Source organism: Manis javanica, chromosome 4, assembly GCF_040802235.1.
Source record: "Manis javanica isolate MJ-LG chromosome 4, MJ_LKY, whole genome shotgun sequence".
Classification (NCBI taxonomy): domain Eukaryota; kingdom Metazoa; phylum Chordata; class Mammalia; order Pholidota; family Manidae; genus Manis; species Manis javanica.
The window spans coordinates 119,263,195-119,289,328 of record NC_133159.1 but is presented as its reverse complement, the minus strand read 5'-3'; the positions used below and the strand labels follow the sequence as shown (position 1 = coordinate 119,289,328).

General features: G+C 41.9%; 2 long non-coding RNA genes across 3 annotated transcripts in view; one reads left to right on the top strand and one right to left on the bottom strand.

Moving 5' to 3' along the window:
• Positions 1-267: 267 nt before the first annotated feature.
• LOC108396726 (uncharacterized) lies at positions 268-26,118 on the bottom strand. 2 transcript variants are annotated; one of them, XR_012130458.1, is made up of 4 exons: positions 25,586-26,118; positions 2,689-2,895; positions 1,817-1,975; positions 268-1,613 (listed from the first exon to the last, which is right to left on the bottom strand). It is a non-coding gene; the product is annotated as an uncharacterized lncRNA (long non-coding RNA). The 2 variants fall into 2 exon arrangements; XR_001853007.3 differs by having other exon boundaries at positions 1,817-1,981; positions 25,586-26,115.
• LOC108396727 (uncharacterized) overlaps positions 14,907-26,134 on the top strand; it is a 67,403-nt gene continuing 56,175 nt past the window's right edge. The window contains exon 1 of the long non-coding RNA XR_001853008.3: positions 14,907-15,200. This is a non-coding gene — a long non-coding RNA (uncharacterized lncRNA). The remainder of the gene's footprint in view (positions 15,201-26,134) is intronic.

The window sequence follows — 26,134 nt, the reverse complement described above, 5'->3', positions numbered from 1 at the left end:
TTTTTGCAAAGTTTCCATTAAAGCAATATTGTCTACAGAAAGCACATGCTAACATTCTCTCCTCCAGGGAAACTAAATAGAAAGGAAATTCCAATAAAAGAATTGTTAAATTTCCCCATTAATTTTATGTTAGCATTTATTAATAATATTAGGAATATTCAGAGATCTGTCCTCTTAGAATCCTGTAATTTATGGCAGTTGGATTTCATTAAGAATATGGGAATCATTGAAAATCAGAGATGAACAAAACAACACATTAAAAGGCAGTTCGCTTTGGCAATACATACGGTGATGGAGTTCCTTTCTTTTATTAATGGCATGGAAATATCTCAGGGAATATTCTAATATTGTTTTCCCCTGTAGGAATCTCAGTCCAAATAGTTGTTCTCCTGCTATTTAATGACAGTGGTTTTCACCTTGCCTTTGATTTCGCTGTCCTTGAAAGCAGTGCATGGTGTCTGGGAAAAGCAAGAGGGGGTGTTTGCACTGCTGGGAGCATGGATAAAATGGCCCTTCTGGGAGCAGGTGTGTGGGTGGGCTTCCCACACCCATCAGTCGGTTGGTTGTTATTGCAAGACTGCGGTGGTGCTCAGTTTCTTCCATTCCACTTTATTTGAATGGGATTCCAGGGCTGTCAGACGGGGTTTCCCAGGTATATGAGGGCAGCATTCTACTTAAACATGACAGTGGAAAAGTTGGCAGAATGAGAGACCCAAACTTAAGGAATGCCTACCAAGTGCCCCAGGAACTTTGTATATATCTTTTATACCAGACACTTTAATATCTCTTATTAAATTTTGACTCTCACCGAAGACCTTCAAGGTAGGTACTTTTATTCTATATGATGGACAAGAAAACTTGCCTGACATCACATAGCTTGTCAGCGCTGGAACTGTACATCTACTCAATGCACCATCCGGTGATACCAGTTTGCACTAGGCAGGGTGCTAGGCTCTGAGGTTAAATAGTAGTGAACAAGACAAATATTTATCATCTAGTGGGGAAGAAAAACAGAAGCAATTATGGATAGAAAATGAGTGCGTTGTGAGTGCACACAGGGATGGACACCGCACATTGGATGGGCAGTCTGGCTGGGGTGGGACCTAAAATGCAGGGGTGACCAATTCCAAATTCCATTCTCTTTCCTCTGAATGATCTACCAGAGCAGATGGAAGAATTCATGGATCACTTAGGCACTGAGCCTCCAGACGCCCTTGACTCACAGTTCTTACCAGGAGGGCTCAGAGCAAACACACAGACCCTCCGTGCTTGCTGTTTCTGGGGCTACTCCTCAAATGTCACTCAGCCTTGGGAATCCACAATCTACAAGCCCCTGGATTGAGGTACATGAGTTTCCTTAGGGGTAAGCAGGGTTACCCTGGAGTTGATTTGAGTATTGGAGGCAGTTGAGAAGAGTCCTCTGGGTCTCTTTTGGGATATTTGTGTCCATGGCTGTAGAAGTCCGAGCCGCGGCCGAGGTAGGAACCCAGCCCTTCTAAGATGGCGCTCACATCCGGTAATGGCACATCCCACGCATCCGCTCTGCCGAGTAGAATCCCCCTCCCAGACCTTATAAGTAGTTCCGTGCTCGTGCACACTGCATGATTTCCGCCCTGTCGCCAATAGAGTTAAAGGTCACGCATGCTCTCCCCTTTGATTGGTCTAGGAAACATATATATAGCGGTAGTTAGTAGTAGGGAAAAAGGAGAAGCCAGGTGGGAGAGAAGCAAGCAGAACCAGAAGCTAGTGAGCCATCCTGCAGAGACGAGAGGAATGAAATTAGAGAGAAACTGGAAGAGCTGTAACTCATACTTGCCTGCGTGCAAGCTGCAATCTTTCTGTTAACACCGCCTGCGAGAAGAAATTAAAGCTGATTGAAACCGAACCGGGTCTCCTGTGATGGCGTCGACTCTACCCACGGGAAGTGGGTGCGATACATGGCAAGACAAGGATTGTCACGTCCACTGTGGCTTGCCTGGGTCTGAATGAAAAACAACATCTTGAAGACAATCTTGAAGACTGGCTATCTTGACAACCACCTGGACCTCCCAGAATGGGCCAGACACAGTCCCTAAGGTACATCATCAGGGCAAGTGAACAAAGTTGTCCTGCTCAGGGAAATTATTGTGCAGAAAATAACTTCCCTGGCAGGCTGCTAAAATAAGAGTCTAGATGCTTAGAAATTAGAATTATTTGAAGAACTGTAAGAAGTGGTCATCAGTATTTCATAGAACTTAATAATGGGCTGTCAGGTCCATAGTCCAGGTGGGTTGGAAGGTCTGATTGGGGTGTGGAGGCTTGGCTATCCTCAGCCACAGGGGGCATCTGCCTTTCCTCTGCGGGCCTTTCTTCCCCTCTGTGTGTACCTCTGCTTCCTGCTCTCAGTACCTATATGTAGGGATGCCTCATATTCTGCTCTCATTCCCTTACTTCACTATGGGGCTTCTGATTCATGTATTACTCTTATTTAATCATGGTCTATAGCTCAGTTTGGCCTCCCCCAAAAGCAGAGATGAGGGTGAATATTGGTGTGAACTTGAATTATTTGACAGAGCTCTCAAGGAAAACTTATAGGAAACCAAGGAGATGACCTGGGAGGGAAGGAGGCCAAAGCAATAGAGTGACACCAAGCAAAGTCCCAGCAGAGGGCCTTGCTGGCCCAGTCTCTGTGGGGACAGGGCAGCTCACCCCTGGGAGGCAGTCCTAGCTGGGCAAGGAGCTGGAGTATTTGTTTAGCTGCATCCCTGAGTGACGGCTCAAGGGCTTGCCCCAGGAATGCAGAAGTTCCCAGGTGCTGCCAGCTCTTTGGCTTCCCAGGCACTGCCAGCTCTTCAGTGGGCAAGGAGATCCGGGTGCTGGTCAGTCGGAGAGGAAGAACATATGCAACCGGTGTGCCTGGAAATGGAGAAGGGCCTCGGTGGAGCAATGGCCACATCAACTGCAGCATGAACATGATGTGGCACACTCACCTGGCATTCATGTCATTTCCTGAGACACTTTATGACCTTTTCTTCTTGAAAAACAGGTTGGGGGCTTGAATGTTTCATGTATTTTTTTAAAAAACAAAATTTACAGATGTGTGCAAGTGTTTTGTCTTCAAGTTTCAATTAGGTTTTTCTTTTTGCTGTTCCTTCACAGCAGTGCTCGTCAGTGTGTGGTTCTGGAACCAGCACAGCCAGTATCATCGGGGCACTTGTTGGAAATGCAGATTCTCAGGTTTCCCCCCAGACCTCTGCACCCAGAAACTCTGGGCGTAAGATTCAGAAATCCATATTTCTAACAAGATCTCCCATTGTTTCTGATTTTTTTTTTAAGTTTGAGAGTTCATGGCTTTACTGATTTGACAAGTGCTACAAAGATAGGAAAGAGGGTGACATATATTTGGCACCTGCTTTATGCTAAATAGAGTCCTGGTTCTTTGTATTCATGATGTCATTTATTACTCTCAGCTCCTACCTCCTTTCAAGTAAATATTATAAGCCAAGTTTTCAGTAATGAAGAGCTGAAAGCCGGGAAGGCCATACAGCTAGAGTGGTCAGGATTTGAATGCAGGCCTGACTTTAAAGACCATGCCTTTTCTAATGCACTGTGCTGCATTAGGAAATGCGATGCCAGAGAGGTGTTCACAGTGAAAAGTAGAGACAAGCATAGACCTAGAGCATAGCCTTGGGGAGGATGCGGCCTTGTCTGGGGCTCTGGCTGTGATCCCCACGTGTGCGTGTCTAAAGGGCAACAATTACTAGTGGAGGAGCAGAGACAGTGTGGATCAACATCACAATGGGTGTGAGACAAGAATCTCAAATATGTGGAGAAAGTTGATCCTGTAGAGAGTAGGGGGAAGCAAACTAGCTTCCGCTATTGTGAGAATAAGGGCTGTCCAAAGGGCAGATATTTGGCTTTGCAGTAATAACTAAATAGTGATTGTATAATCATGTGTTAGTGACGGTGGAGGTGATGCTGATGGAGGTAGTTGTGGTGATGGTCATGGTGGTGACAGAGGAGGAGGTGGGAGAGGAGGTGGTGGTGGAAGTGATAGTGAAGGTGTTGAGGTGGTAGAGGTGGTTGAGGAGGAGGTGGTGGTGATGGTAGTGATGGTCATGGTGGGAATAGTGGTGGAAGTGGTGGTGGATGGTCATGATGGAGGTGGTGTTAGTGGTTGTGGATGTGGCTGTGGAGGAGGTGGTGGTGGTGGTAGTCGTGGTGGAGGTGGCTGTGGAGGAGGTGGTGGTAGTCATGGAGGTGGTGGTGGTGGTGGATATGGTTGTGGAGGTGGTTGTGGTAGTCATGGTGGAGGTGGTGGTGATGGTGGTAGTGGTGGACGTGGTGGTGGAGGTGGTGGTAGTTGTGGTAGTCATGGTGGAGGTGGTGGTGTGGTGGTGGTTGTGGACATGGTAGTGGATGAGGTGGTGGTGGCTGTAATAGAGCAGTTATCACATGCCAAGCTCTCATTAATACCAGGTATTGCATTGTAATGAACTCTGTGTGTGTTGTCTCATTTAATCCTTTCAACAACCCAGTGTGAGACGGGGGATGGATGGTGCCATTTACCACCACTTTATAGATGAAGAAACAGAGGCTTATGAAAGGTGCACACTTACCCAAATTCAAAGTGCAAAGGCCAAAATGGGGATGATCTGTGCACCGCTAATAAAGGTCAACCCTAGAAGACTCCTTGCTTCATGCCAGGTACTCTGCTTAGCATTTTAGTTAATCCTCATCAGATCTTTATTAGACAGATATGCTAATAAAGATTTAAAAATCAGAAGCACAAGATGTAAATACTATATTACAGAAGTATAAACAGCAGAGCCAGCAATTGATCAGAGCCTATATTTGAGCACTAAATTGTACTGTTTCTCAGCATACGTTCAGTGGGATATTGAATCTTCAGAATATGCCTGGTTTTTTGCAAGATTTCAAGATGACTTACCAGATTTTTTTCTGGTGTGTCCCTAGGAAAACTGTTGTCGTTTCTGACTTTATAAGCCCCTGGGAACTCCAGTTCCCAATTCTTAGTTGCATCAAAGCGTTCTTGCATGTGTTCGGAGTTCTTTACTTTTCCCCATTTGGCACATGAAATTGTACTTACCCAGTCCAAATTCCCTGCTAACTGACTGAAACAGGATTCTATTTCAAGTGTGCTTTGTAATTGAGCACTCTTCTCTGGCTATAGCTTCAGGTCATCCATATAAAAGAAAGGACAAATCTTGAAGTCTTATCTCTTTCTGAGAGAGTAACTATAATTTGGCTATTTTGCATCTTACTATAGTGAGTTCAAAGCTACACTAAATTACAAAGGGCTCCAGCTGTCACTCTGGAAGATGTGTTTTTGTGCATCCGTCTGGGAAGGATTTGTTGCCACGGAGGCTTCTCTACCTTACAGATATCAAATGCTGCTCACTTTAGGTGGGCTGGGACTTGGAAATTCTTTTATCCCTCTCAAGTTTTTTTTGTAATTGTGGTACCTTTTGTTAGTTTGACCTGTACTGACTTCTCCTAACACTTCTAGTTAGCAGTGCTAGTCTTACAGAAGAAGTATGGATGCTTGGGTCTTATACTAGAAGCACACTACCCTAAGAGGTAGATGAAAGGCAGCATGGCATAGTGGGCGAGCAGATCACCTACTCGAAGAATGGTCTGCCAGTTTTTGGTCTAGAACTGTTTGCTTCTGGTTCCCCAGTAGATCCAGGATGTAAATCAGCTTGGAAACTAAGCACACTGTTTAACTCAGATGATGTGTTTTCATAGTGAGACTTTCTTGAAGGAAGCACAGCATAGATTTATAATCTGGTGTAAACTCTTTATTGTCTTCCAGTCCAGTTTAGAAAAGTTTGAAGTCTAGCTACTTTGCATAGCTATGGTTCAGAGCACAAGTTCTGGACCCAAACTGCCTGGGTTCAAACACTACTTCTGCCCTTTCTTAGCTGGGTGATTTGGGAGGGGTTACCTAGCTTCTTTGTGACTCAGTTTCTCACCTATTAATTGAGAATACTATTAGTACCTACTTCAGTTACATATGTCATATTAATATCCACTATAATCACATATGAAGCCCTGTGCAGGTTTCCAATAATAACAATAGTTACAGCAATAACAACAAAGTAATTTTGTGAATGAAGCACCCAGCGTGGTCCTGCACGGGCATTTATTTGGAGGTGCTTGTCTCCCTTGAACTGAGTTGGTTGCAGAATGCTTGAACTGATTACAGAAAGCAGAAGCTGGGCTGAGGCTGAGCTTTGTAACTGATAAAGATTTGATCTCGAGAGTTTTATTTGCTGACTCTCCAAATTACCACCAATCTCTGAAAAAAAGAAAGGAGGATCCAATGAAGAAGTGACTAGGGTTAGGGAAAGAAGGAGAAGGGTTATTGCGTGTTCCAGTGCATTTGTTCAGTTGAGTCCATGTGCCAGAGTTGTGGTTCCAGGAAGACTGTACTTGTTAGGTAAATAAATACTTGCTGAAAGCATAAATGAATGACTACTAACATCACCAGAAATGCAAAACGGTTCATGCTGGATGATTTAGGCTCTACAAATCAGCATGCTCTAAGATATAAAGCCAAGAAAGTGACCTAACAGAGGTTCTGCTACATATTTGTCACTCTCTTACCCTGGGTCAACACAACCTTGCCAAGATTGTCTCTAGCTTTTTGTCCTTTTGTTTAAAAGACCAGGTGAAAACTGAGCTCCAAGCAACTCATCCTTTTATGCATCACAGTTACACTCTCATTACATTGTGAACAGAACTGGAAGTCTGTTTTACAAGTTTTACTTTGGGTCCTAGAACTAAAACTTTGAACCTTTCTCTGGGATGCCAAGTATTATTTAGCTGTGATGTTTGAAAGTCTTAGCCTTTGGAACCCATGGGAGATAAATTCTAAAGACCTCCAAAACTGAGAATTCCAGGAACATTATATTTAATAAAGAAGGAGAGGAGGGGAAGCAGGCATATTTTTTTATTTATTTTTATTTCCTCTCCTTTCCCCAGGGGAAAATGAAGATTGGCACAACATATTGGGCTAAACTAGCTTAGGTTAGGGAATCAGGCTACTTTGGGAAAGCTGATTTTGATTTTGCTTATTTTTCAAAAATTATTTTTAATTGTGGTAAAATGGATACAGCACAACAGTTTATCATCTTAACCACTTTTTAAGCACTTTTTAAGTGCAGTTTAGTGGCATTAAGCACATTCACACTGCTGCGCAGCCCCTATTGTCATCCATCCACAGAACCCCTTTCATCTTTTCATATGGAAACTGTCTTCATTAAACACTCATTCCTGCCCCAGGCAGCCACCTTTCTGCTTTCTGTCCCCATGAGTCTAACCACTCTAGAAGCCTCATACAAGTGGCGTCATACGGTATTTGTTTTTTTGTGACTGATTTATTTAATTAACATAATATCCTTAAGGTGCAACCAGGCTGTAGCAGGTATCAGAATTTCCTTTCATTTTAAAGCTAAGTAATATTCCATTGTATGTGTAGATAGCATTTTATTTATCTACTGATTTGCAGGTGAACACTGGAGTTGCTTTTACCTTTCAGCTCTTCTGAAAAGGGCTATTATGAGCATGGGTTTGCCAAGATCTCTTTGAAGCCTGATTGTGGTTATTTTTAAAATGAGTCCTGACATTTTAATCTGAGAAGCAAGAGTACCAGTGGCTTAAGGCAGTGACCTTCAGTAGCTGCCCAGGTCTTTATACTAGACAAATTTTGTGTTTTCTCTCTTCTTTCTCTCTCTCTGCTGCTTGCTTTTGTGGAGGGGATGTAGGCAGAGATAATCCCTCCCATCCTCATAGTATCTTGCAAGGTGTTTAGAAGGTTTTATCAGAAAAAAAACAGGAGAGTTACCCAACACAACTGTGGAGAAACCAACCAAATGGAAATAATGGATTAAGCTTTAGATTTAAGGTAGAGCTATTATAAAAGCTAATGTCTTCACTGGGGTAAAAGGTCTGACTTAAAAATTTAATGGTTATTTAAAAATTTTTTAAATGAACTTAGTGTCAGATAATGCAATTCTCCAATTGCAAGGTATAAAGTATTCTGCAACGACATATTGTCCAGTGAAAACAGGGAAAAGGTTAGATTTGGAACACAGAACATAACATACCCAAGGCATCCTCATAGAGCTGTGGGATTCTGATTTAACTTGAGAGAGAGAAAGACAGAGCGAAGCTGGCTGGAGGAAAGAGAGGCATGTACTTGGTGCTGGGGTTTTGCTGCTGCCCTACTGGGCACACAGGGCTCTGGCTGTTGGTGACCCTGCATCCTGCAGAGTGAGTCAGGTAGAGGCGCTGCCAGCCGACTTCTGGAGCCGGGAGAAGGCTCCCAGGGGTCCCAGCTGTGCAGTCCTGTCCCCTCTGACAACCTGTCTGGCAGGTCCTGAGAGTCTCCATCTCATGGGTCTGGATGTTGAATGGAAATGGATGTGTTTATAATTGTGAAGAAATATTCAGAAAGAAAAAAAGAAGCCAGACTGTGGGAAGCACACGGAAATGCTCAACGTCCTGCTTGGGGTGGTGACTCTTTTTCTAGCAAAAACTTTTTTGTTGTCGTGATGGAAAGCACTGTATGTGGTCAGTTTGAGGGGGAAAAAAGGGAAAGAAATGTCCATTTGTCTCTTATTCTCTCTCTGCTGTTGCTAGCACTAGTGAAGGGGCAGGCCCTTGGCCCCGGAGCCTGGCCTTCCCGGCTGGCCCTTTCTCCTGCCTGGGTTCTTGGGAGCTTTTGACATTTGTGACTGGACACTGATGTCCGTTCTCTTTCCTAATAGCACCCGGGATTCCTTCTGGGGCATCGCTTCTCCACCGCTAAGCACTCTCTTGTTAGGAGAGGTGGTGAGCAACACTCACCTTCCTTCCGTGGAAGCCACAGGGCCCGTGGAACCTCCTGCGAGCATCTTCCCTCTCTGCACCTGCTCAGAACAGGGGTGAGTCTGGAGTTTGAGTCCAGTCATTCAGACTTGTGTCCTGCGATGCTGAAGGTGAGTGCTGTGCCGCAGGGATGGGAAGCCCTCGTTGGCACTTCATCTCATCCCAGTGGGCTCTGAGTAGGGGGTGTCTCTGTTCCTTTGTGGGGGCTGCCTGATTAGCTCAGGCCATGCCTTCAATTCCAGCCTCTGAACTCCCCCCTGTATTTCTCCAGTTACCCTGTTGCTTAAGATAATGAGAATCAGGGTCTGTTGCTTACAACCCAAGAGTCCTCACATCCTGAGTGTGGCAGTCCAGGCTGTGGGGTTGCTTCACAGATGTTCACACCAAAGCACAAGCAGTAGAGCGGGTGATGGCACAAGAGGCAGCCCGGGACAGAGCGCACAGGACCCGGCAGGTGCAGACTCTACTTAGAAGAGTTTAATTGAAGAGCATTTAAGCACAGAGACCATTTTCATGGGTGTGGACAGAGGGAAAAAACCATGAAAAGACTGTTGACCTCACAGGAACTAACAAAGGCAGGAAGCCATTGCCTATTGCTGCTCCAAGGTGGACAAGGGGACTTGGTTTCATTGGAGGCAGGGAGGCTCCCTCCAAGGTTGGTGTCCTTTCCTTTTCTTTTTTTCTCTCTCCCCGTTCTTTCTTTATAGCTTTATTGAGATATAATTCAGATATTATACAATTTACCAATTTAAAGCCTACAGTTCAATGGCTCCTAATATATGCACAGAGCTGCACAGCCATCATTGTTGAAACATTCCCACCACCCCACATCCCATATACCCATTCACTGTCACTCCCCATTTCCCCCTGACTCCACCCACCCTGAGCCCCTGTCAACTGCTAATCTACTTCCCGTCTCTATCAATTTGCCTATTCTGGACATTTCATATACATACTGTTGATTCTTTTTATTCTTGGCAAATATGTTCTATAAAGCTCTTCTTAGTGAATATGGCAGAACCATTGTTCTCCTGGGACAATACAAGGTTAGGTTTCTGTGAGCCATTTCTGTGGTCACAGTAGTTTCATCAACACATATATAACCTTGTGTTATGTTGCATTTCTATTTTAACACACCTTAAAAAATATTGATTGTTGATTCATTAACATTTAATCAAGGTCAACAGCACTACTATTCAGAGGTGACCGAACACATGTTTTTTTTGTACAAGGTGCATCATAGCTTTCCTGCCCTCAGGAAAACTAGATGGCAGTTCAGCACTATGCTTGGGGGTCATTTAAGCAGTAAAATCACCAAAAAGCACAAAAACATGAAAATGTTGCATTACGTCAGTAGCAAAAAGGACACTTGTATGAGAGCAGTATGAGAGCTGAGACACGAAGGCAGAGCGTCACCTGTTCTCCATCAGTTGGGAAGTGCACATCAGACAGCTCAGATTTTTACTAGTCAGTTCATGTCTGTGAATGCCTACAAAAGCATCATAAATATTGATTTGGGGGTTACAAGTAGGTGAATTTGCAAATATGGAATCCCCAAATAATGAGGCTGGACTTTGAATGATATCATACAGAGTGTGGTCTTTTGTGCCTGGCTTCTTTCACTGAGCATAATGTTTTCAAGTTTCATTCATGTGGTCACATGTGTCAGAACTTCATTTTTATTGCCAAATAATATTCCATTGGCTATTATTAATAATGTTGTTATGCACATTTATGTCCAAGAGTCTGTGTGAACATATGTTTTCATTTCTCTTGGGTTTATAAGTAGGAACAGAATATCTGCATCATATGGCGACATTATGTTTAGTCTTTGAGGAATGACTAGACTGCTTTTCAAAGCAGCTGTACCATTTTGCATTCCCATGGTAGAGGAAGAAGCTTCCAATTTCCTGACATCCTTGCCAACACTTGATATTATCTGGCTTGTTGACTACAGCCACTCACTGAGTGTGAAGTACCTCACTCTGGCTTTACTTTGCATTTCCCGAATGACTGTTGGTGTCAGGTGTTCTGTGTAGGGGTGCTTATTGGCTATTTGTATATCTCTGGAGAATTTGCCTATTAAGATTCTTTAGGCAGGAGTCCCAAACCTTTTTTGTACCAAATATTCCTTAGGCAGCCTGGTGAAACACATAGGTCCTTGGAATAAGGCTAATAGAATTACAAAGAAAACCAGTTATAATGAAATAAAGTTATTAAAAATATTTTAAAAAACAAATTTGTCATATAGTCATTTTAAATCTCCTTACTAACATGTTAAATAAAATTAGGAGGCAGATTTAATAATGCTATAATCTGAAGGCAGTGATGAGTATTAATAATACTTGTAGATATCCACAACAACTCTAATAAGCTACAAAAATATATTTGATTTCAACAGTGGTACAATCACAGCACTGATATTACTAAGCAACGTTACTCACAAATATTACCGAGGTTTGCTGCTAACACTCATAACTGAAGAAAATGCTAAACTTCAGTTAGAAGTTAATGAAAAAAATGGTGTAATTTTTTTCCCCTTCCAAGATCATAGTCCTCTGGAATTCTGTTTTGTCTCCTTTAGTGGGGGTCCATGAATCTTACTTTAAGAAACCATCATAGGAGCATACAGCCTTGTCCACAACCAAGACAGCATTTCAGGGGAGGATCTGGGGAAGAAAGGCTCCAAACTTTCTCCCCTTTTACCTTCCAGCATCCTGCACTATTTTCCATTGACGGGACCCAACTGGAAGCAGAGGGCAGGAGGGCCTGCGTGGTGCAGCCCACAGGAGTCAGACTCTGGGGCACTGACGGGGCAGGGATAGTGGGGAATGGATGGTGGGAGTGGGAGGAGGGGTGGGGAGGGAGGAAGGGTGAGGTTTTGTGTGGTAGTGGCACCCTGGGAATAACCAGCACAAGGCCCAACAAACACACCACGACTTTTGACTCTGCAGAACTTCCGTACCAGGCAGTGGAAAGAGAACAGGGCCTTCCAAATGGAATTTGGTTGAGAGCAGTGTTTCCAAAAGTGACCCTCTTTGGAACATACTGGGAAATACTGCAACATCTATCCCTCATTTTGGTTTTGGAGACTTACAGTGCATATTAGCCTATTATAGGCTCTGGGAAGATCTTCAGTGATGCAACTTTTCTTAAATTCCAATTTCCTCAGTTCATATGAGCACAGACCCTTCTTCACAGCCCTCCTATTAGCAGAGTTCTGCAGAAAGCCAGTTTGGGACATGACAGTTCAGAGGACAGTAGTTTCTACTCATAAGCAGCTAACTGTCAAAACTTTTACATCTTTATACCTTCATAGTTAGAATCCTGAGATTCAAAGAGGGTGAGTGACTTACCCATGATCACATAGCTAGTTAGTAGTGGAGAGGGAAATAGAAAAGCCAGTCCTACTGGTGCCTATAATATCATAAGCTCATCTTTTTTTGTTTTGGTTTGGTTTTCGGTTTACTAAATCTTCATTCTTTCTCCAAATATCACTTAAATGAATGCAATCTCAAGTTCGCATTCTTGTGGGGCAGCTCTGAAGATAATTAAGCCAACAGCCTCCTAACTCAGTGACCCTGTTAATGTTTTCTAACTCAACTACATTAAGAAGCTTTCAATTGTTGCTATGAGCCCAGAAAGTGATTTTAAGAAGGAAAGGAAAAAAAAATTATTCTGCAAAGTGTACATTTTATTCCCATGCCCACTCTCAGAGCACCTTCCTACTTTAAGAACTGACTATTCTTGAAGGAGAAAAAAACATTCCAAATGTAAGCTCTCAGTTTGGAGTTAACCAGTTTTCTTCTTGGTAATCATTATTAGTTTATTACTTAACTATACACCTTTGATTTTATTACTTAATAATTATTTTTGTATTTTTTATTATAAAATTTTAAAATTAGTTTTATTATTATTTATTTTAAAATGTGGTTTTATTATTACCACGTTTTTTCCAAGTCTTTCCATTCTTTTCAAAGGCCAATCTGAGGTGAAATGCTATGTGCCAGGTGCTGTGTTGAATTATGTTATCTCATAATTTTAAGTTCTCTCATTATAAGTAAGATTTAGCTTCTTTTGGTGGCTTCAGAGCATCTTTGTTTTGAATTCTGTGAGCAGACATTTTTATATTTGACTTTTTTATTGATCTGCCAGAACTTTTTATATATTTGGGAAATTAGTTCTTTATGATATGATCAGTAGGTTTTTCTTGGTTTGACATTTTTCTTTTGACTTTCTATGTTTTTACTTTGCTTTGTTTTGACAGTTTTTCATGCATACTTTCCTTTTACAGTTTTTTTATTGTTAAATTTATTAATAATTTTTAAATGGCTTCTAGGTTTTATATATTTTTAGGAGCACCTTATTTATTCTAAGAAAAAATGTCACATACTTCACTTCAGTACTTTCATGGATTCATTTCACATATTTCAAATTTTTATTCATCTGTAATTTACTTTTATTGTAAGGTGTGAGTGAGAGGCCTACATGTATTTCTTTTTTCCACTTGGCTATCCTTTTTTCCAGCAGGACTTATTTTATAATTACCTTTTTTTACCCCCCACTGATCTATACTGTATACTAAATCCCCAATGTATTTGGATTTATTTCTATACTTTGCATTTGATTTCACTTCTGTGTCTGTTCCTGTCCTAGTACCACATAATTTCAATTTGAATTTCTGTAGCACATATGTATTTAATGTCTGGAAAACCAACAAATTTTCTTTCAGAACCTTCCTGTTTTGCTCTGAGGGAGCCTTTGGAGGGGACAATAACTGGATAGTTTGATGATCTGTTGCCCCTTTCTCTGGTCCTGAGACTTAACTCCTCCCTTTGGTTCTGCTTGTCTCTGGCTGCTTCAAGGGATTACTGACTAGCTAGGGATGAGCACTCTCCTCTGGTTTTGATCTGCTTTCCCAGTGTTTTTATTGCTCCTTCTTGGACTCTGGGAAGAGGGATTGGACAGATTATTCTGGTAGATCTATGATGGGAACCTAGGTTTTCCTGACTCCAGTTCAGGACTTACTGCTCAGGACTTACTGCTATTATTACTGTTATGATGACAACTTGCATTATTACTACTGATGTCATCATCCCCCAATCCCCACTGCTCCTATTAAAACGACAATGTGCCAGGCACTGTGCTAAACCTCTCAAGTATATTATTATCCATTCCATCTTCACACAGCACCCAGAGGGGGTGGAAAGTTTCTCCACATCTAGCTGGTGGTGGTCAGTACTGCGTGCATCCCACCCTCAAACACATGCCTTTTATTGGCCACTTTCCAGCTCTGACCAGAAGCCCAGGCACCCAGACTTCCTAGAGCAACAGCAGACAATTGCTGTATGAGTGTGTTTTTATTTCCAAAGCTGTGAAGTGCACCAAAACAGTTTTCATACAATTTACAACATGTCTGACAAGAAAACACTTTGTTGCTGCCAAATCCTAATGTTTAATTGAATCTCTGTTCATGTGTGGGGCACAATAAATAGTGCTACCCGCAGGGGGCAAAGGGCAGCAGTAAAGGCATTTGGGGAAGCCTCCTGGGGCGGCTAGAGGGCAAAGAGCCCAAGATGCCTTGCTTGCTTCTGTTCTTTTTGGAAATGTCTCTTAAAGGGCCACTGCAGCGGAGTCAATGAATTCATTCCATTTCGATAGCCGCAGAGAATCAAGCAGTTCTGCAGAGCCACAGGGGCTGCGGTTGGCCTTCGTATGACATTAATTGGTCTGATAACCCCTACATCTCCTAGGTTTGTCCTGCCTATGCCTGAAAACTCATTCTGCCCACAAAAAGAGGACGTTGCCATCTTGCCGGACCCTTTGCTCAGCGAGGGCTTGTTGGAGAATGGGAATTTTGGCATCTTTTGCAGATTGGGGTGTGAGGAGCCAGTAGGGGCCACTACGTTCTGAGTTTGGGGTCACTCCTCCAGTGACACTGCGTCATAAGCAGAGGGAAGTTGCGCAATAGCACCCCTAGGTCAGCAGGGGCTGAGGCTGCCGGAACTTCCCAGCAGGAAGTGTGTGCGGTTGGGGGGCCTTGTCTGTGTGAGAGGAGGAGGGAGGCTGCTGAGGCCAGGAGACGATGGTCCGAGTGCTGTGCCCTGGGGGCAGTCGGGATGCGGACGGAGACAACGACCGCAGCAGGCTGGTGTCCATGCAGCTGTAGGCCAGGGCTGTGAAGGCCCAGAAAGGTTCACCACTTTGTGTGCTTATCTACGAGCTCACTTGAAATTCCAACAATCTTGGCATTATTGCTCCTTACTTATAGAAGAAGAACCTGAGACCTGGAGCTGTTAACTTGCTCAGAACTGCTTGGACAGTAGGTAAGGCTTGCCTACAGAGTTGTTCTACTGACCTTCAGCTTCAGAATTTAATAGGGGGGGTAATCTTCTAAATGAGAAATAGAGGAATGAATATTTTTTCTCTAAATAAACCTAAATGCTTTGCCTTTTAAAAAATCTGTTCCTCTAACCCAGTGTCTCCCACACATTACATAGATGCCTCCTAAAAATGCAGAACTCCCTAGGAGCACTAGGAGGGAATATTTCTCTTTTCTTTTCCCACAATTAATACAATGACTCTGTTTAATGCACATGTGTTGATCACTTTCCAGGCTTTGGCACTAGGTTGTAGGATTTGATGACACAAAGTGTGACATAGTTTTAAGATGTTTCTATATGAAGACTTTTAAGGCCTATATATAAAAACATCAGGTAGAGCTGTTTTTCAATTATTGTTCACATTTAAAAAAAAATTTTTTTTCCTGCCCCCAAAATTACCAAAACTCTTCTTTGTGAACTTCAGAGTCTGTGGTCCATTCTTCAAAATAATCTCATTAACAGCAGATTTTAATCTTCTGAGAATGTATTTGACTTTTTGGAAGCTGGAAAAATCATTTAGAGCTAAGTCTGGTAAAGAGAGTGGATAAATAATTTTCGTTTTAAAAAATAGACGTTAGAGAAGAGAATGGTTTTCTTGTCCTTTTTGTGGATATTTCTGAAGCTGATTCTGATGAACACTTTACTGATGGGGGAAGGCTAGCAAGTAGTATAAAACCATGAAAACAGTCATTCTGAAAAATAAATGCTGGTCTAGTTTTTTGTAAAAAATCAGTATAATACTAAGTGTTACAGTTACACCTTTGAATGTAGAAGCTACTTCTCAGCTAGATTACAGTGCATATTCATTATACAAGATAGCAAGTGTTTTCCATTTTCAGTTTCCTTCATGTCAGCAGACAACCCAAATTTCTCATAATTCTTAGATCATCACTGAAGATTTTGCGAGTGCCTCCTGAGAGTCGTGTACGTGGTGAGTCAACTACATGGGCCTACTAAGCAATCCAGGTCTGACAAGGGGTCAGAGAGTCCATTCTGTTCAAAACATGCTTGAAAGTATTTGGAAAAGGGAAAAAGCATTAAAATCCCTTTAAACTAAGGCTTAAAATAATCCATGAAATTACAAAACCAGCTTAAAAGCTTTTTATTGTAGATCAAATATTTTTCCAGTTTAAGGGGGTGGTGGTGATGGATAGGAAATGCTAGTGGAGTGAGTGATGACTAGCAGCCTTGTTACCCTAACCAGGAAGCATTTACCCTTAAGAGAGGAGAGGGCTCAGGAAGTTTATCTTTTATTTGGGAAACAGAAAAAGAGAGAAATCATGACCTATCCAATGAGAGTCTCTGGGGGAATTAGCCTTTTGATAGTGACGTTTATATTTTATTTGACATTTATAGGGCATGTGTCCATGTATCCTTTGCTTCTTGGAGTGAACACAGGTACATCAAACAATGATCAAACAGACAGAGTATCTGAAGAACTTCTTGGCCTGTCATGACAGGACCTACTTGGCATTTCTCTCATTTGTTGTCCTTTGCAAGCTCAGGTATTTCCTCTCTCACTCAGAAATGCTGAATTAATTGTCCCGTTAGGATGTCTGGGGCCTGGATGCTTTGAGTTTGACTACTTTGTCTTTTTCTGCTCGTTCTTATAATTGAAAGGACCACTGCTTAGCAAGGAGATTGAGGAACTTGCAATATCTTAAGATAGACAAAGTTTCTGCACCACTGGAACTTCTACCTTGAGGTGGGAGGGGAGATAAAAAACCAAAAGGAGACCAATAACTGAACAGGACAATTGAAGGTGTTGAAAAGTGCTTAGAAAGCAGACGTCATAGTGAGCAACTGGCATGTGGAGAAGACTGGACGAAATCCCTGAAGGTCTTTTTGAAGAGGTGATGGTTGACCTGAGACCCAGCTGTGCCTGTTAGCAGAGGAAACAGCAAGTGCAAAGGCTGGGGCGAGCTTGGTGTGGATGAAGGATGAGGAAAGCCAGTTGGCTAGAACAGAAAGAGCAGCAGAAAAATAGGAGATGAAGTACAGGAGAAGTCGGGGTCAGGATTGGACGCCTAGGGCTCTGTGGAGTGTTAAATACTTAGATATTGTTCTAAATTTAAGGGGACACCACTGCAGCTTTGATTTATGTTTAAAAAGATTGTTTTTGGATGCTGCATAGAAATGGGTTTCTCTACTGTCCTTGTCTTTGTTCCTCTGTATATAGTTGTTTTTTAAAAAAATACTTTAAGATTTTCTGTCTATCACTGGCATTGAGGAAACTGGTTATTATGTGCCTTGATGGAGTTTTTCTTCTTTTTTCTTGTGCTTGGGGTTCATTGAGCTTCTTGGAGTATGGATTTTCTAGGTAGAAAATTAATGATGTCTGCAAAGAGGAGAAAAGGGCTGAGGGTCCAATTCTAGGGCCCTTTAACATTTGGAAGTTGGACCAGGAAAGAACCAGCAGGAGATCCTGAGGAGAACGACTCATCAATGATGGAGGAGTTTTATGTCATTGAAGCCAAGAGAAAAGAGTGTTTCAAGATCTGGCATTGTAGACGTATTTATGAAGAGCAGTTTCAGTGGAATGCAGAGAGACCCATGGCCAGCTTGGAAACATGTTAGAGCATAATTTATTGTTCTGGAAACTGGATGACAGAAGGAGAGAGGATGGTATCTCAAGGCAGACTTGGTTTCAAGAAAAGGTTTTTATCAGCATGGGAAAAAATGAGAGTATTTACAGCAGTAGAGGAAAGAGGGAGAATAGTGGGAGGCTGGAGACACAGGTAGAAGGGGATAATTAACGAAGGAGATCATAGGACAGAAGAGGAGACACAGTCAAGAGTATGAGGAGGGGTTTTGCTTTGCTGAGAAGGGACATGTCATTCTCTGAATTTGGAGGTAGGACTGTATTATAGATGGGGACAGACGGTTGAGGTTGATGGCCTTAGTTTTCTTGATGAAGTAAGAGGCCAGTTAGTAGAGGGCCTGAAACAAGTATGAAAACTTTTTTTTTTTGAATGCTACTTTGACCTTTACTTTTTTTTTTTTGGAGAGGGCATCTCTCATATTTATTGATCAAATGGTTGTTAACAACAATAAAATTCTGTATAGGGGACTCAATGCACAATCATTAATCAACCCCAAGCCTAATTCTCAACAGTCTCCAATCTTCTGAAGTTCTTACATGGTGAACAAGTTCTTACATAGTGAATAAGTTCTTACATGGTGAACAGTGCAAGGGCAGTCATATCACAGAAACTTTTGGTTTTGATCACGCATCATGAACTATAAACAATCAGGTCAACTATGATTATTCGTTTGATTTTTATACTTGATTTAAATGTGAATCCCACATTTCTCCCTTATTATTATTATTATTATTATTATTATTATTATTATTAATAAAATGCTGAAGTGGTAGGTAGATGCAAGATAAAGGTAGAAAACATAATTTAGTGCTGTAAGAGGGCAAATGTAGATGATCAGGTGTGTGCCTATAGACTAAGTATTAATCCAAGTTAGACAAGGGCAACAAAACATCCACGGATGCAGAAGATTTCTCTCAAAGCAGGGGGGGGTAAGGTTCTAAGCCTCACCTCTGTTGATCCCCAATTTCTCACCTGATGGCCCCCTGCGACTGTGCCTGTCTTTAGGTTGTTCCTCCCTTGAGGAATCTTACCTGTCTCTGGCTAACCAGTCATCTTCCGGGGCCAGGGCCATACAGGGAAATGTAAAGTTGGTGAGTGAGAGAAGAAATATTCTTTGAAAGGTTAGCTTTTTACTACTTTGCAGATTTATGCCCTGTGGCTTCTATGCCCAGCATTTGTCTTGAGGTATCTTTATCAACAAGTATGAAAACTTTTAGCTTGCTAATAAAATAGAATACAAAGCTGCCCAAGGACAAGGAAAGGGTATATTGGGTCACAAGGCTGTTGTGTTGAACTTCGAGTCCAGAATGAAAATGGTTGGTTGATTTCACAAGGCTCAATGGTGCCAATAACAGAGCCAGTGAAGTTGATTATGGGGTTGCAGACTTGCGGTGTGGGTTTAGGGAAACAACAGGGGTGCAAGGAGGTACAGGTGAGGTGAAAAAACAAGAGAATCATTTAGGCAGTGTTGGGAAACAAAGAAACAATCCTGGGGGACTTATGGGATCCTAGGGCTTTTTTCAGAAAAAAAATGATAATTTGGAAGATTTTGTATAAAGGCAACTTAAAAAACAGTTGTTTTCTACCTGCCTCAGAGGTTTACTTTAAGCTGTAGAAGAGTTAATTTAAGCACAGAACTTTGACTACTGCCAAGCACGTAGGAGGAGCCCAGGACGGGTTGGTGGTGGTAACAGGTACTATGGTGCCTTCTCTGACTCTAGCGGCAGATCTTTGGTGGACGGTCTTCCCTCCCAGTTAACAGCCTGCCATGGCGTTTCTCCAAAGCAGGAAGAATTTGCTCCCCTTGTGCCTGGAGCAGCTAGGAAATGGAGGGAGAACTGGAGTTGTAAGTAACCAGCCCAGTCTCTTGTCTTTCAGCTGGAGGTGTATTTTAGATGGTTTGTCAGATGTTCTCAAGCACCATTGATATGAGTTGCTTACAGGGGTAACTCATATATCACACACTGTATTTTCTGTCTCTTTCTCTGCCCCTTTCCCTCTGCTTCCTGGGATTGTATTCCAAATAACTAAACTCAAGTCCATGTCTCATGCTCTGCTTTCAGGGTGTGGCAGGGCAGATTGGACCACATAGGAACAAAAATTAAACTGCCTTCAGAATTGTCCTCTGTAATACCTAATGGCAAAAGATATAAAATGACATGAAGCAGAGCTTGCAGGGAAAAAAAACTACATTCTGAGAAATCTATATTCAGGAAGAATTGTTGTTCATGTGAAAGGATAGAGGAAAATAAATTGTTAGATGTGCAACCCACCATTATAACCTAAACAAAGACTGCTTAATTGATGGTGGAATGAATCGAAATGCAGGGCTCTAAACGTGGAAGTCATGACACTGACCAATGAAAGAAATACAAAGAAAATTCAGTCTAGATGATTGCATCATATGTGGCTCTGTAACAGAATGGAAGTGTAAAAAGCCACTCTGGAAAGGGGGTGATGATCTAATTATAATACTTTAGGTCTAATGTGTTGTCATACAAAAACAAAAAGTGAATAGACAGAATAGTAGGAAAAAATACAACTTCGTCATCTTTCCCAAGAGGGGTATTATTTCATTCTTAATAAGATAACTGGAGAAATATATGTTTGGGGATGCAGTTTTTAAACCTCAAAAGAAGAACTAGTTGAGATAAAAAAAAGGATGCATACTTTCCGGATCCCTGAAAGGAAGGGCAAAGAATACCAACCCCACATATCAAACATGCTCATCTAACACAATGATGTTTGGGTCTTTAATCCCCTGGTATCAGGGGACTTCGGTCACTGGTCATCCCCCCTAGATCTTAGCACCACCTCCAATATCATTAATGCAAGTGTCCTATGTCTGACCACAACTTCCTCTTTTTCCAGTTTGGCTTTTTCATTAAAACAATTAAAATAGTTTTTGATCCCATTGTGACCTCCAGGCCCATGATCTTCTATTTTCCCCAGCCTTCACTCTCCTTCCTTCACTTTGCTACCTCTCCTGCTTAGATTCCATAGTTTTAGCAATACTGCTGCCAATACCCTAACTCCCTTGTCCCGTTGGGCTTTTGCCATACCCCATCTGGCTGAAATCCAACCCCAGGGCAACTCACTATATGCTTTCTCTCTTTCTGTATTTGAGCACCTGGAGAAACACACCACAGGGCAGATTGTACCATCATGAATTTATGGCCATCAGTCTTGAATGGGCACAACGGTGCCAGGTGATCCTTCAGGTACCCGGTCAACTTGTAACCTGACTCTCCACTGTGGCTACTCCAAAGTTTCTCAGCCTCCTCAAATGCCCAACTTTCCTGCCTCCCCACCACCTCTCAACACATGCCCATGTTTCATATTTCATGGAGAATGGATGCTACTAGATCAGAATCCCTCGAAAATCCTGCTACCAAACTCACCAGTGTGACTGTGTTTGTACTTGTCTGGTCTCCCTTCTTGCATGTTACATGGAGGAGCTATTTCTCTTCCTGCTGGAAGCCAGTTTGGTAGTGTGATTTAGACCCTATCCCCTTCCTCCTTCTCTGGAAATTTATACTATAGTCTTTTATTCCTCCCTTTATCCAATTGCTTCTTCTCAATCTCATCAATTACCTTAATTTACAAACATTAAAAAGTTCCATTCTATCAACAAAATTATCTTACCCCAGACTCTATTAATTTTCTGAACTTACTGTCTTGATTTACTTACCTCCCATTCACATCTGAACTCCCAGTAACCTGGCTTCTGTTCCCATCCCTCCATGTGACAACTCTTAATACAAGACCACTTGTAACTTCCATGAGATTAGATCCCTGGACAATTTTTTATACCCATTCTGCTTAATCTCTCAGGTTGTAAACCTCACAGTGCATTACATATTGTTTTTTAATTATCTTTAAGGATATCTAAATAATAACCAAGAAGTCTTACATACTTATCACATAGTTATCATTTCTGATTCTTTTTAGAATGGTTTCTGAACCTTGACACTATGGACATTTGGAACCAAGTAACTGCTGTGGGGTCTGTCCTGCACATCAGAAACACTGAGCAGCATCTCTTGCCTCTACCCATGAGATGCCAGCAGTGCTTCCCAGCCTTGACGAAAGCTTCTGATCTCTTCTTCTCCCCTCCCCCCCGAAGGTCTTTGAGAATGGTACTATTAAGCATAGACTTCCACAAGCCTGAAATCTAAGAATTAATCTGGACACTTCCTTCTGCTTCATTTTTCACATCCCATTCATCATGAAATTTTAGTATTATTATTTCCTGAATATATATCTAATTCCATCCATTGTTCTTATTCTTTGCTCTTACCTCCTTAATCTAATCTCTCATGATTTCTTACCTAGACTACAATAAATTCTTAATTTCATTCTGTATTCCTTTCCCTCCAACCTGTTGTCCACACTGTAGCTCTTGTGTAATTTTTGAAGTATAAATCTTACAACACTCCCATTGCTCCTGATTTGTAACCTAAATAACCTATTTATGCCTCTTAGATAGGCATAACGCCAGAATGTACTCATATTTGGATAGCTAAGAAATGTGAGAGGTGGGGGTGAAACTCAAGGCTATCTAACTATGAAGAGGCAATTTTGAGTACTTGAGTAAGTATCAACTCAAAATGAGAGGGAATTTTGTATTTTCAGGAGAGAAAAGGGAGGGAATCCTAGGTTTGAAAGCAAATCTTTGCACCACAAAAGAAATCAAGAGCTTCCTTTACATTTATGCAGCTGAACTTTGTGCTGAATTTCCATCGTCAGGAGATGTCTACACCTCCGTTAGTTGCTGGGACAAGGTGGGTAAGTGGAGGTCTCTGGAAAGGACAGTTGAACATACCTTTGCTACACAGTTATGATCTCCAGTAGCACTGTGACCCTGTCCAGGTATCTTGGGGCACACAAGCAGAAAGATGAATAGGACATTGTCCCACTGCTCCAGGATCTCCTCGAGTCTCCCTGTGTCATCATTTGCTCATCTCCCCCCAACCTGTTCTGCTCCAGGCCACTCCCTCACCTCCACTTTCACAACTGACATTTTTGCACCTGGCTATGTAGTCAATTGCCCTAAGCTAAGGGGAAGTAAAAAAAATTAAACAAGAATTTGTTCAAATCACATTCAAATCAAGGACAAATGACTCACAAGAGTCACCAGGAACTTTAAGAGCCTTTTATAGAGAAAAAAAGTGCACTGCCTTAAATCAGAAGCATCAGTTTCCATTTGAAATCTGTCTCTCTGAATGGAAACAATGCAGCATTGCAAGTTTATACTCTTGAAGAACATGAAGCATCAAAAATGGAGAAAGCAGAACAAGAACATGGAAAGATCAAAGAAGAAACTATCAGGTGGTACAGTCAGATAAAAGGATTTCCTCTGAGGCGTTCTGCAGAAAGTCTATAAAAGACAGCATTGTTACTGTTTGGTAAGTAAGAGCTTTTGATCTGAAGGACACTCTCCACTGTCTTTAAAAAGGGAAGGCAACCATTGCAGTCTTATAACAAGAATGCTAGCATTTGTATGCTTTGGCTCCCATTGCAAAAAAAACTAAACTTTAAATTTTGACTTCACAAATAAAAAGGCTTCTTATGCTGGGTGTGGATCGGAGTGGACATCAGTGTGTAGTCCTGTCCTTTGTGAAGTATATCAGAAAGCTGGAGAGTTTTCAGGTTGCAAGAGTCCCTAAGGAGCACTAGGTCTTTTTAAAGCACTGGAATCTTCTCTTCAGTTAGAATGCTCTGTGGAAAACCAGTACTTAGAGGATGAGAGCGCATGTGAGGCTGACGGCAGAGGCTGGGGAGCAGGACTCGGAGCCCCATCTTTCTGTGCCTTCGAGCTCTGGGCTGGTGTCTGAAGCACACGTGTAGAGACGCTAGAGCTTTTTGAGCAAAAGTCCTTTTTTTCCCCTTCTATTTCTCTGTCAATTTTTACTTCATTATATTGAAACTCAATATGATGATAAGTTATCAGATACTTAAATATTTATGATTTTCCTATTTCCTTGATGTTTTGCCATTATGAAGTCTCCCTCTTTAACTCTAGTAATATACCTTATCTTGGAGTCTATTTCATCTGCTATTAATATAGTTGCTCCCATTTGCTTGTGGTTACTTTTAGCATGATATATCTTTTTCAATTTATTTATTGTTGATCTATTTGTTCCTATGTATTTAAAGAGTATCTTATAACCAGCATGACTGGTTCTTGCTTTTTTAGTAAATGTGACAGTCATGCTTTTTGATTCAAATATTTAATCAATTTACATTTGGTGTGGTTACTGAAATAGTTAACTTCAGGTTTGCCGCTTTGCTCTAGATTTCCTTCACCTCATCTCTAGCTTTTTTGTGTTAATCAAATATATATTTTTAATATTCGTTTTAATTCCTCTGTTGACTTTCTAGCTATCAAGCTAATTCTTGCTTTTTAAAAATTGATATTTTAGTATTAGTTTTAAAATTGATTATTTAGTATTAGTTTTGGGGGTACAACATAAAAATTTGATATTTGTATATACTGTAAAGTGATTCACCACAATAAGTCTAGTTAACATTTGTCATCCTGCATAGTTATAACTCTTTTTCTTGCACAGAGACCTAAAATACACTCTCTCAGCAAATTTCAAATATACAACACAGTATTGTTAACTATAATTACCATGCTGTACATTATACCCCCAGGAGTTATTTATTTTGGAACTGGAACTTTGTGCCTTTTGACCACCTTTACTCAGTTCACTCACCCTCCACTCAGTCTTTGTCTGCTTATAAAATGAGGAAATTGAGACCAGAGAGTTAAATTAACCAGTCCAAGTCCCATTACCTGGATGGAGAGAGCTAAGGCTTAGGACAACCCCTTGATATGGCTGATGTGGTTAAGTACACCCTCCTAAAGCTCTGTGATGTCCACCCATATTCTATTAGCTGAGAAAGCTCCTTTGGGGGGACACGAGGGAATTATTAAGGGTCAAGGGAGGGTCTTAAATATAATTCAAGTGGCTGACATGATGGCATGTAGCTTTGATACCCAAGATAGGACTCCAGAGAGAAGGAGGAAGGATGTTGGTTTTTAAAAAAAAGATAATGAGTGTCAAAATAATGAGTGTGAGAATTTTTTATAACAAATTCTGTCCTTACAGACCCCTCCTAGGATGACAGAGCCTCTGCCCACTGGGATGTCCCAGGGCTGTAGCCAACATCATAAACACTTTCTATGTCCTGGGCTAGAAGCAAGAGCAATGCCCAGACTTCAGATCAGTCCCAGACACCTGACCCCTCTGTCACTGAGCGAAGGTCCTTGAGTTCCACATGTGGAAGCATCAGGCTCAAAGTTTGGTTTGGATAAGGTTTTATTAAAACAGGCTCAAGCAGAAAGGAGATACAACACAGGGGAAAGAATCCTCAGGCTGGCTCTCTTGAAAAGAGGAAGGGGGAGAGCTTTTAAAGGGGCTCACAGCTGCCAATACTAACCACCAGCCAACATTAGCACTACAGCCTCTGCTCTCCATCGCTGACACTGTCTCAGCCAGGTGAGTAAATAGAAACAAAGGACCACCTTTCCATCAATGATGTTCAGGCATCAAATGAGCAACGCCAGAGATGAATCAGAGATGAAATACAATTATTTGGTAAATACACAGGGGACATATCCAATCAGATTAATCACCAAAGCATTTCCAAACACAACAGGCCCTAGGGCCCCTGATCACTACGACACATCTAAGAGAGCCAGGTACTCTGTCTCACCTTCAGCACTGGTGTTTGCAGAATGTGGGGCTCAGGCTGCCTTTCCCACGGGTCACTTCATCTCCAGGGACTGCAGCAACCTTCGCTAGTTCCCGCATAAATGGGCCGTGTGCTCCGCAAGGGTAAGAATCTTACCTTCTCACCATGGCCTCCCTTGCTTGTGCACTTCGGTTTGTGCAGAGTGGGGCTCGATAAATGTCACCTCCAGAGCTCGAGGGCAGGTCTCGGTTGGAAGGCGTGCCTTGCTAGTAAGCTGAGTGGTAGAAAGGAAGCATCATGTCAGGTGGTAGAAAAAGGAACTGGCTTTCAGTATTCGCTCAACCACTAACTTGTCAGATTTGGGGACGATGTTTATACTTTCTCCAGTTTGTTTTCCTTCAGTATAAGGTGAGGGAGACTGACCAAATGGTCCCCGGGGTCACCTTCAGTCTGATTCCTCATATCTACTCGTCCTTTGCCCAGTGTGATCATTCCCATTGTATCTGCGGGGCATCTACTGTACATGAGCTACGTCTGCTCATCTCAGCTCCAGCAGAGCAGGGAGCACTA